The 12,340-nt window shown below is 41.1% G+C and overlaps 1 long non-coding RNA gene across 1 annotated transcript in view; it reads left to right on the top strand.

The window, feature by feature from the left end:
• LOC126398568 (uncharacterized) overlaps nt 1-10,313 on the top strand; it is an 85,540-nt gene extending 75,227 nt beyond the window's left edge. Inside the window, exon 3 of the long non-coding RNA XR_007570786.1 lies at nt 10,221-10,313. This is a non-coding gene — a long non-coding RNA (uncharacterized LOC126398568). The remainder of the gene's footprint in view (nt 1-10,220) is intronic.
• The last annotated feature ends 2,027 nt before the right edge of the window (nt 10,314-12,340 follow it).

Raw genomic sequence — 12,340 nt, 5'->3', positions numbered from 1 at the left:
GGGAGACGCGGTGGAAATATCGAGAAACAAATTTCATAGTCGGAGGTGGGAGGGCGCGCAACTGAGGGGTGTTTGTGTGTCGATCTGTATATGTGTGCGTGTGTGTGTGTGTGTGTGTGTGTGACAACCTCTGTAATATATGAATCTGATGCAAATTGTTTCCAATCTGTAAATGAATCAGTGCAAATGTGTATTAATGTGTGTTTACACATGGGATCATGCTCGGATACATAGTGTCTCAATTTTATGCATTTCATTTAGGGATGCACCAATATGGATTTTTTCAACCGATAGCGATAACCGATAAATTCACGTTTCTGTGTTTTGAAAAGAAGTGCATAACCTGTACTTCATGTACACCTGAGGGTAAGAAAGGCTGAGATGTAGTGAGAAGATATGGATGATTTAATATTCCATAGCTCTGACTGAACCAAATCAAACTGACATTACTAAAGACCCTTTTAGGGCTGACGCCACAATGATGTCATTTTATTAGCTGGAGGCAAAATACGACAGCAGTGTTTGATTTCACAAGATGTGTAACAGTGCCCCCTAACTTACAACAGTGAAAACACGGATTTCAGGAATACCTCGTTAATGGCAGTGAAGCGTTCTGTCATAAATGATAGAAAATCTTGTCACTGGTAGGGATAGTATTAATAACTTTAACAAAAAAGTCGAGCCGTTGGATGGTAGCCGGTAGATGCTAGTGTCTAACCTGTTTGGCTGTTGGAGATCGGACCCTCCTGTTGTCTTCCTCTGGAACTGTGAAAGACGCCCACACTGGGACATATTTTGCCCTCGTGACAATGTGCTGCAGTTGTTGTTATTTTTTTCTCTGTGTTTATAGACCCTTTTACTGTTCGTAAACAGTATGACATTTTTGGGTGGCCGGGGCTTCGGCTGGAGGCAAAACAATTCCCCACAGACATTAGCCAGCGCTAACTAGCAAGTTCTGTTGGCTTGTTTTAGACAATGGATAAAGATGATGTGAGTGGTGTGTTCAGAAATACGCTGGTACAAACTGGACCATTCGTAAATTCATAACTCTGTCTGAATGCACCGTTCGGTTATCCAGAGCAACACACTCTCACAGTGTGTTCACACCGGGTGCAAGGTTTTTTTTTCGCGCGATAAGATTACATACACAGTCAATGTAAAGACGCGAGGAGACGCGAATTTGTGCCGGCGGTGCGAATGACGCAAATGGCGCGACGCAAATGACGCAAATTCAAAATATTGAACTTGAGCAAAATATTCGCTTGATGCTGTGTCGGGGCGGCCTATCAGCATTGAGATTTTCCTGTCGTCACCGACGTCACTGACGTGCTGCTGCCGTTGTAGTAAACAACATTCATTCAGGCGACATGTGACTTGCCGGATACAGTGAATATTTATTGATTTCACACGCAAAAAACTCACCGGAGACAGATGGATATTTATTTTGGTGCTAATATTCAATGCAGGCTCCACTTCACTGACGGCGACTGGGATGCTCGCCCTCACTGCAGGTGTCTGGGTTATGGAGAACGCAGGTAGCCTTCACACACTTCTCTGCTACATCTGGATGGACCTCAATGGTCAACAACTGCCCCGTGTTGTTCCGAAAATGGAGGACAAGCTAATAATAGCTGTTTGTGGCCACCCTGAGCTTTATGACGTTACGTCCCCAAATTATAAGCTTCGACCAAGAAAGACCTGGCGTGGAGGAAAGTGAGTGAGGAGGTCGGTCTGCCTGGTAAGTTTTGAAAATTGATTCCAACTATCGGCTGTACGTTTCTATCAACAAAGTTAGCACTAGCATTAGCCCCAGTTAGCACAACCGATGTAGCTTGCTTTCCGGCCGGCATACTTGTCTGATTTACTAATGTCACGAGTAAAAACAAATATTCCAGCGGTCAAACTCGCGCGAGTAGAGCGAGGCGAATATTTTACTCGCACCCGGTGTGAACACACTGTCAGCGTGGCAGAGCGCACTCTGGGCACTCTGTTTGGGGAGACGGAGCAGCAGAGCACCGAGCGGAGTGAATGTGTGATTAACTTAACCATTCGTTAATTCATATAGAAATATAACGCTCCATTTCTGCGACCAACAGGGCTCTCATTTAAGTGTAGTGTGTCAGACTGAATTTACGAACGCACCATGTCAGGTCACTCACTCTCCGGGACCACAAGTGTTACGTGAATAAGTAAACACTGACCAACAGGACCAGACTGGCCGACCCGTATGCTCTCACTCAGTGGATGGATGATGTCACAGGAAGCTTTGTGGTTGATTACTGTGCCAATCTTACAAAGGAAGACGACACCTGAACGGTCTTCTCCAGCTTGTTTTGCTATCGAAGCTAACGTTAGCTAATGTGCTTAAAAGTTAGCATTTGTAGGCCTTTGTTTTTGATTATAGGCAGTGGCGGCTGGTATTTGATAAAATCTAAGTTTTGAGCCATGACTCCTTCTATTCTGGCTCCCAATAACACAACAAGACGACATTTTAAGCCTCCTACGTAGCCTACAGCCCTGTGGTGGAGAGTCCTGTTTTGTCTCCAGCTAACGAAATGGCATCATTGTGATGTCGGCCCTTTAAGGGTCTATTGGCGGCTCTCAAGCTAGGTCTAAACCAGACACAGTGGGTGTGTAGATGCTGCCCTTGTTATGTCAATGAAAGCAGTCTGGCTTCGTATTATCGGTGCCATTTATGGGCTATAATTTTAATTATCGTAATAACGCATAATTTTAAAAATGTCGTACATCCCTAATTTCATTTAAGAACGCACTCCCATCAGCGTGCCCTCCAGAGGTGGCATGTGTATTATTTACCCTGCAACATAAGAGCTTGTGCACATATGTGTACAAGTGTCCACGCACCTCTGGGGTGTCCATGAGGTTGGATGCGAGTCGGGGTTAATGTGCTCACCCCTGGGCTGGCGTCGCAACTCTCACTCTCTATTAAACTGTCCTTCATGTGGGAGAAGATGAGCCTCATTATATGAGAGTCCCCAGCTAATGACCGCTAATCCCTCCCTACTGAGGAAAAAGTGCGAGAGAGAGGAAGTTAGGCTGAGAAAGCTAAGCCGTGAAATGTAAAGGAAGATGGATAAGTTAGAGACGGAGGGAGAGAAGAGGAGAAAGCGTGACTAGAGGCGGGCATTAATATTCTAATGTTTGGCTGTTATTGACCTCTCCCGCTCTCCTTGCTCTTCCTCCCCTCTCTGTTTCCAATCGCAGCACACACACACACACACCTCCCGTACCCGTCCTCCCCTCTCCTTGGTTCCGTCATGCAGAGATCAGTGCGAGGGAAACGGACTGTGAATGCATTAGTGTCATCATCATCATCAGGGGACACGAGGCTTCATCTGTCATCATCCCGCGACAGCTAGGGCAGTTCTCCACAGGGCGAGCTATTACTCTCCATTACCCACCGCACACACACGCATGCACGCACGCCACACTGGGACGGGGTAATGAGGGGGTGCATCAGCGGGCGTCCTCGCCCTCCAAAATCTGATACATAATGTTTTTTCATCACTGTCTGGTTAAAAATGTATAAATCAATTTCCCTCACAAAATAGTGCGGCATCAACCACAGGCCTTAAGAATGTTTTTTTTTTTTTACCACGCTGCTGCCGCGGCTGATCCAGAATGAAATGAAATCGTCTTCTCCCAGCAATACCCGCCCTACATGGTTACTGTTATCAGTCGGAGATGGAAAAATCTCCCCACACTCACACACACACACACACACACACACACACACAGAGGGATGAAGATGAGGGGAGAGATGGGAGAGAAAGGCGTGAGATGAGAGCGTGAGGATGGCAGAGTGGAGATTTTTCAGCAACCGGTATGATCAATATTTCTCTATTCTTCATTCTATTAGAGCGGCTCAGAAACAATTTTCTGTTAGCCCTCACTCAGCCTGGAATAAAATCTTTTTTCTCTCCCTGACTCACTGCGGCTTTATTCTCACTTTCCAGGTGACAGTTGTGAAATTGTTACCATTAGTTCCACTGGTAGTTAGTAGTTAATACCAACAGAGTGTCTGTATCGGAGCTTCAACAGTGAAACAGACAGATATGAATATTTATGTCTGTGTTATTATACTTTATCTGTGGCTTTAACATAAAGTCTGATTCCAAACAGGTATAAGTCAAATCTCAAGCCTTCCAGGTCAAGTTTAATGTCATTTAAGTCTTGCAAGATAAGTCTAAAGTCTTCCAGGTCAAGTCTCAAGTTGTTTGAGACATCCAAATCAAGGCTCATGTCTAGAAAGTCCAGTCTCAAGTCAAGTTTACTGTCCTTTAATTCAAGTTCAAGTCAAGTCCCAAGTGTGTATGGTAAAGTCTGAAGTCCTTTAATGCAAAGTCCAGCAAAGTCTCAAGTCCTTGCAAGTCAAGTCTCAAGGCTTCCAAATAAAATCTCAAGCCTTGCAACTAAAGTTTAATGCCCTTTAAGTCTTGCAAGATAAGTCTCAAGTCTTCCAGGTCAAGTCTCAAGTAGTTTGAGATGCCCAAATCAAATCTCAAGTCATGCAAGTTAAGTTTAATGGCCTTTAATTCCAGCCAAGTCAAGTTTTAAGTCTTCCAGGTTAAGTCTCAAGTTGTATGAGACAAGTCTAAATCAAGTCTTAAGTCTCTCAAGTCAAGTTTAATGTACTTTATACAAGACAGAGTTAAGTCCCAAGTTTTTCAAGTCAAGTCACAAGTTGTTTGAGAAGGTCCAAATCAAGTGTCATGTATTGAAAGTCAAGTCTCAAACCTTTTAAGTCAAGTCTCAAGTTTTCGAAGTCAAATCTCAAGTTATTTGAGACGTCCAAATCAAGGCTCATGTATTGAAAGTCCAGTTTCAAGTCACATTTAATGATCCTTTAATCCAAGTCCAAGTCAAGTCTCAAGTGTTTCTGGTAACATCTCAAGTCCTTTAATGCAAAGTCCAGTCAAGTCTCAAGTCTTGCAAGTCAAGTCTCAAGACGAATCCAAATCAACTCTCAAGCCTTGCAACTCAAGTTTAATGTCCTTCCATTTAAGTCTTGCAAGATAAGTCTCAAGTCTTTCAGGTCAAGTCTCAAGTTGTTTGAGACAAGTCCAAATCAAGTCTCAAGTCGCGCAAGTTAAGTTTAATGTCCTTTAATTCAAGTCCTAGTCAAGCCCCAAGTCTTTCAGGTCAAGTCTCAAGTTGTTTGAGAAGGTCCAAGTCAAGTTCCAAGTCTTTCAGGTCTAGTCTCAAATTGTTTTAGAAGGTCCAAATCAAGTCTCAAGTCGTGCAAGTTAAGTTTAATGTCCTTTAATTCAAGTCCAAGTCAAGTCCCAAGTCTTTCAGGTCAAGTCTCAAGTTGTTTGAGAAGGTCCAAGTCAAGTCCCAAGTCTTTCAGGTCTAGTCTCAAATTGTTTGAGAAGGTCCAAATCAAGTCTTGTTTCTTGAAAGTCAAGTCTCAAATCTTTTAAGTCATGTCTCAAGTTTTTGAGGTCAAATCTCCAGTTGTATGAGAAAAGTCCAAGTCAATTCTCATTCCTTGCAAGTCAATTTTAATGTCCTTTAATTCAAGTCTAAGTCAAATCTAAAGTTTTTCAGGTTTAGTTTTAGAACGAGTCATTTATATTTACATACATAGCGGGTCCTCTTACACTAAGTCTGCCATGTTTTATACAGTAGACCAGAACAGACAAACCAAACACTGGCTCTGGAGAGGGCCATTCACATTTTTGCATCTGTCACAGTAGTTATTCTACATGAATGGCACATTGGAGAAGTTTGATTGTATTCTGCAGCCACACTGCTAGATGTCACCAAATCCTACACACTCGACCTTTAAGTCCTTTAGGTCAAGTCCAAGTCTTATATCAAATCTTTCCATTCAGGTCTCAAGTTCTATAGGGCAAGTCTGAGTGAAGTCTCACATTCACATTCAGGGGTTGTCTCAAGTCCTTAAGTGAAAATCCTAGTCTCAAATCTTCATGGTCAAGGCTCAAGTCTTTTGGGTGAGGTCCAGGTCCTTTCAGGAAAATCAAAGTCAGGTAACAAGTCTTTAAATTTCTGAATGTTCTGAAAGTGTCTTAAACTTAAAAATGTTTAGTGTTTTTTTACATTGATGAAACTAAAAAGTGTGCAGCTGCACAGGGCCTGCTTGTAGCTGTTGTATTTATCTTTTACTGTTCTTCATCAGATCAAACCCAAGAGTTGAATGACTTGAACTCAAGTCATTAGAGAGTCAGGTCTAAAGTTGAGGCCTAGACCTCAATTTTGTGACTTCAGACTCATGCTGAAGTCTCAAGTCGGCAGCTTTGCTCTGCATTAATCCTACACCTGCTCAGATCTTGTCACTCTTCATTGCACCTAAAATCCGTTAACTGACAGCTGTCACAGCGCAGACAGGTCCTGTGAAGTGCTGACATACAGATACAGAGAGCGACATAAACATTTTAGATAATCCGCAAACTTAATCCAAGTATCTATTTCATTTTTGTCAGGCTGCCAGGGAGCTTTATGTTCTCTCCTATGAAAAAACTTTGAAGTAAAGAGCAGAAATCATTAAACAAACCTTGCATGATGAGTGACTGGTAGCATTACTGCTGAGGGAGCTGCATCCTGCATGTACCAGACTCTCCCATGTGTACAGCTGACTTGCAGCTGATTTATCTTACATCAGTTGTCATGGCCCCGAGGAGGCCAACCTTCTCTGTCAGCCATGACACTCAAATATCACAATAACTCGAACAGTCCGAGGGGAAGATTACATGGTGCATCATGCCATGACAGGAAAAGACTCTGAAAGGCAGCACTTGTTAACGGCAGCACAGCAGGCTCACCAATATATAAGGTATATACTTTTAGAGATTCAACTTAACTTCTCACAGAGTGGGGACTTTTTGTAGGGATTGTAGAGGTTTCTTAAACCCACCAGTTCCTGTGCACCGGCTGTCTAGTCATATGAAGCAGCCGTAAACTGGTTTTGTTGACTCCAGTGAGATACAGGGCTTAATAAAGAGCTAGACTAGAAATATTAGTCTAACTTTTTCTTTTTCTTCATCTCCATTAGATGTATTGGCACAGATTTGGTACAGTCAATTATGTCCCCCTCAGGGTGAATTATAATATCTGCGGTGATCCCTTGACTTTTCATCCAGTGCCATCATCAGCTCAAAATGGCTCAGTTTGTCTAAACTTTAGAACTATGTACCAAAAACTAATGGAAGTACAGCCTCAGGTGTGTTCAGTGCGAATTAGCAAATGTTAGCATGCAATATGCTAAACTAAGAGGATGATATTAGCTGTGTCTCAATTCAGGGGCTGCAGCCTTCCTAGGCCGCATTTGAAGACCGATTGCGTCACATCGGTGCTACCAAGGCTGTCTCATTTTGAAAGCTCTTTCAAATGCGGCCGAGAAATGCAGCCTTCTTTCCCAGAATTTGGAGGATGCAACGGATGAATCCTTCGTGGCCCAGCCTATCCCAAGATGCATTACACGCTGATGATGATTATTTATTAAGTTAAGTTAACTAACAGTTGTTTACTAGCTAACGGTTAAATGTTGTAACGTTGCTATTAGCTATAAGCACACAGCTTAAACAATCATAATTTAATAAGTTTACCTGAAAACGGTCCATCAGCCTGAAATATATCAAATGGCGGTGTCTCCGGCAGTGAATCATCTCCTCAAGTATTAAATAAAAAATATACATATATTATAACAATCTCTGGGTCCATGATTTAGGGCTAACTAACTTACTAGCTAACTCCCTCTTTTGTCAGACGCAGCTAGTTGCTGTGTAACAGTAATGCTAACGGGTTGGGGCGAGAACAAGTGATGATGCAACCAGGAAATGCTTTGCAGACCGTTCGGTTTAGCTGATGCGGTCTTCAAAGGACGTGGCCGAAGGCTGCAGCCCCTGAACTAAGACACAGCTAATGATTTGATTAGCATGTTAGCATTGTCATTTTGAGCAGGTTAGCATTTAGCCCAATGTACCTCTCTGACTAACAACAGCCTTAAAGAGCTGCTAGCACGGGTCTAAAGTGCATTTAGGGCGTGTGTAACTCCAATTTTGCTAGTTAAATGGTGCATAATCTCGTTGGGATGTAAAGTCCCTTTCCCACTGCAGAAAAAAAAATTAACATCCGCCATTATCTAGCTTTTTAACGTAGCAGGAAAGGTTACAATCAGCATTTACACCCAAATCAAATGACTCTGTAGTAGTCATGGATATTTATCGGTTCTGGCTCCAGCTTTGCCTCCAATCGGCAGTGATTGAAATACAACACCTGAATGCGCTAATTTTAGCCCCTATACAAACCAGATACAATGACACGCCAGCACAAATACCATCCATCTTCGCTCAAGCAGCACTTGAACATCGCCTCAATTTAGTCTGCACCCAGTTTAAAAGAGAGACTGAATAAGTAAGAGATAAATTAAAAGAAGTAACCATTGTAACATTTTCACTTTCTTCCCTGCTGCTGTCTACTGCTTACTAACCTGTTTTCCGGCCTGTCTTTGACATTGAACTTTAGCTTTCTGCGTAGGCCCGAGGAAAGGCAGAGAGGCCCCAGAACAGAGCCATGCCACCAAATATAATACTGCAAATGGAAATAGAGTTTTCTTTGACTGAAGTATTCCTGACTGAAGTACATTTGCTACGTACACAATGTGGGTACTGCAATTGCGCTGTTCTAAAAGTAGCAATGACAGTTGACTGAACTATGCGCTGCTTTGCACTGGGTGTGAGATAGTAGTCTTTCACACTTTTAAACATACACACTGGGAAAAAGCAGTTATTCAAAAGTTACTTAAACTTGAAAATTATATGAGAAAGTTCAAAAACCTTTTTTAAAAGATATTCTGAAGTGATATCAACTTTAAATATGTATAAGCATCATCTTGATTGCAATATATTCCCACTTTAAAGTCATGAGAAAACTCTCAAAGTAAGCGTGTTGAGATGAGTAGCAACAGCTCATCTCATTGGGAGATTATCCACTTGTTCCAGAAGTATAATTTAAGGACTGCAAAGAAGTCTAAAAAACTGTGTTAAAATGGGTATTTTTTTGCAGCACGCACAAACACAAACCACTCGCGCTCATATCTAAAGCGACTCATTCAAGGGCATGTCAGTTCTTGACTCATCAAAAAAAGCACAGCAATTTTCTGTAACGATTACCCAAAGCCAATCACACAGGAGCTGATTAGCACTCGAGTGCCTGCTTTGGTTGGTCGCGCTCATTTCCAGGAACGAGGAGGCCATTTCTGGGAAAATAACACAGAAAAACACACATACACTCCCTCCAATAACACCCACACAACTGATAACGATCATGTTGAGTCATGAAAAAAGAAAAGTTATAAAAAGAAAAGGCAGAGGGAGTTGAGATGAGAATAATTTCACCATGAACTCTCTGTGACACCGGGAGGCCTCAGTCACTCTGAGCGTGAGGTGTCAGAGGTTCAGTGGGAGCAACAATGCAGCACACAGCTTTGGATGCCATGTGAGTACAAGAGCAAGACAAGAAGGTCAAAGACAGAAGGGACAAATGGAGGATCAATTACTCATTAGAAAGCATGCCTTTCCCTTTTATTTGTGTTCCATTAAGCAAATGTTTATTTTCGAACCAGTGAAGCTGACTGGATTGATCCGCTAAGAGAGGGGTAAAGATAGAGTGAACGTGAGGGAGACAGAAGTTTGTGAAAAAGAGATTAAGAAGTCCTTGTGTGTGTGAGTGTGTGGGAGTGTGTGGGTGTGTGTGTGTGTGTGAGATAGACGGGGAGAATGTGAGTGACAGGGCGTTTGCAAGGAGGATTTGCACAGTATTGATCTGTTGACCTGATGATCACTTTGATTTAGTGTCACTCTATTCAGCCAGATTTCCAGATTTAATTAGGAACTTTGAAGTCACCAGTGCAGCGCCTGTTCAGAAAGTGCCCCTTTGGAGTGGGCAGATTGTTTGGCCTCCAGTATTGCTGCATGCAGCTTTCTCGAGAACCGCTCATCCAAACAAATTCGCTCTTGGCACTGCGCTACCTTGGGTACTGAGCGATACCCCTGCCATGACATAGCAGTGTCCCCTAGCAATGCTGGAGGCAGTATATTGATCATACTCGATGTATCGCAGCTTGTTCCATGTGGGCTGTATAAAATTACTATATCATGTATATGAAGTATAAAGTGTCAGATCATTTTTTCAAGCCACAGGCATGAGACTCACTTTGACATTTCTCCCTTTCACAGACATGAAAAGAAAAAAATGACGCAGCAACATGATACTGTATGTCACACGCAGTCCTCCACCTATCAGGACCAGTCTCTCCTGGACATCTGGACATCAGGTACGTGTTTTTGTATCTGCAGGGCTCCAGACTGCAACTATTTGGTCACGTTTTGCGACCATGGAGCACCAGTGTGACTTTCAATTATTATTAATATATGACCTGGAGAGCTGTTAGTTTGTTTTCCACTCGCAGTAAAGACGTTCTCACATTAACCAGCACCGCTGTGACAGTTAAACCTTCTGGTAACTGTTAACAGTTGAGCCTCAAATTTACATCAAAAACACCAACACTGTTGGCCTGAGATGAGCGGGGCACTTCAGAATAAAAGCACCAGTGGTTCTGGTTTGATTTATTTTATTATAACAATTAACACTTTATTTATTTACTTTATTACAACACTTTATTTAACTTTATTATTACAGAACTTCATTTAATTTTATTATAACACAATTTTATTTAACTTTATTAAAACACGCCATTATTTAACTTAATTAAAACTATTTTATTGAACGTTATTAAAACAGTACTTCAATTAACTTTATTTTTAACACTATTTTATTTAACTTTACTAGCACTACTTTAATGTTATTCAAACACTATTTTATTTAACTTTACTAACACTACTTTAATGTTATTCATAATGTTATTCAAACACTATTTTATTTAACTTTACTAACACTACTTTAATGTTATTCAAACACTATTTTATTTAACTTTACTAACACTACTTTAATGTTACTATTTTATTTAACTTTACTAACACTACTTTAATGTTACTAAAACACTATTTTATTGAACTTCATTAAAACACTATTTTATTCAACTTTATTATAACACTTTGAACACTGAACTTTAACTTTAATAAAACCTTTTTATTGAACTCTATCAAACAGTACTTTAATGTTATTAAAATACTGTTTTATTTAAATTTATTATAAAATGACTTCATTTTATTATAACACTTTTATTTAACTTTACTAACGTTATTAAAAAACTTTTTTTTTTATAACTTAATGAAAACACTATTTTTAAACTTAATCAGAATACAATTTATTCAACTTTATTATAACACTATTTTATAGAACTCAGTGAGGCATGAAGCAAAAAAAGTTCGACTTCCAGGTATAATGTTACTTCGATCTCCCGTATCGTTGGCTAATAGAGCAAGCACATTACCATTTCCTTTCACCCTGCCTCCCAACCGCTCGGTCTTGGATTTGCTCACATGAATGACAGTCGGAATATAACCCAGGATTTGGCAATCAGTGAATTTTTCAACTTCTAGGACATAATGATGTAAATAAGGGCTCTGTAATAGAGTGTTTTCATACACATGCTGGCTCGTCCTGACTCAGTTTAACACGGCATGTCAGCCCAGCGCTTTTCCATTACAACAGGGTTGGTGTAAAGGGTGTGTCTTAAACTGAAGATGGCTTGTCTTAAGTCCGTAAAGTTTAAAGGCAGCAGGCTGGTACATGCTTGAAGTCTCCTGCTTTTGGCTGCAAGTGTTTTTCAATCACCTGTTGGAGGTGAGCTGTTTGTAGTGTAGCAGTAAGAGCCTGTTGTCTGCAGCTCTTCATCAACATCTCACTCTTCCTCTCTGCAGTATTAATAGAGTTGTTTTTGTCGAAGAAAAGCTGGTAACTGTTTAATTTCCTTTAAATTCTTCACAGTTAAAGTCCCCTTTATTTTTGCGATGTAAAAGCTTTTATTGTGAAGCAGAAATATTAGGAAATGTTGAGTTTTCATCAGCAGTAACTTCTACTCTTAAGAAAAGCAAATATAAAACCATAAAAGAAAAGGACTAAACTCCAAACCACAGAGATTCAGTTAGAAGCTACAAAAGTAGTGAGAGCTGAACACAGAGACTTTTAAAAATACCTTTCTCTGTGGTCTGCAGACAGACATGAGTTGAGTTTTGCAAGAGAAGAGGGATCATCAGGGGATGGCTGTGGTTAGCAAGACGTTATGTGACCTGCTTGGAGTCAGTCAGCATGCTTTTGGCCCGACTCCAGAGGTGGTCCGTCTCGGGCGCAGCTTGGCACAATTTGGCAAGTTTAAAGTGACAAAGGAAATGCA

Source organism: Epinephelus moara, chromosome 12, assembly GCF_006386435.1.
Source record: "Epinephelus moara isolate mb chromosome 12, YSFRI_EMoa_1.0, whole genome shotgun sequence".
Taxonomy (NCBI): domain Eukaryota; kingdom Metazoa; phylum Chordata; class Actinopteri; order Perciformes; family Serranidae; genus Epinephelus; species Epinephelus moara.
This window is presented reverse-complemented; position numbering and strand designations above follow the sequence as displayed.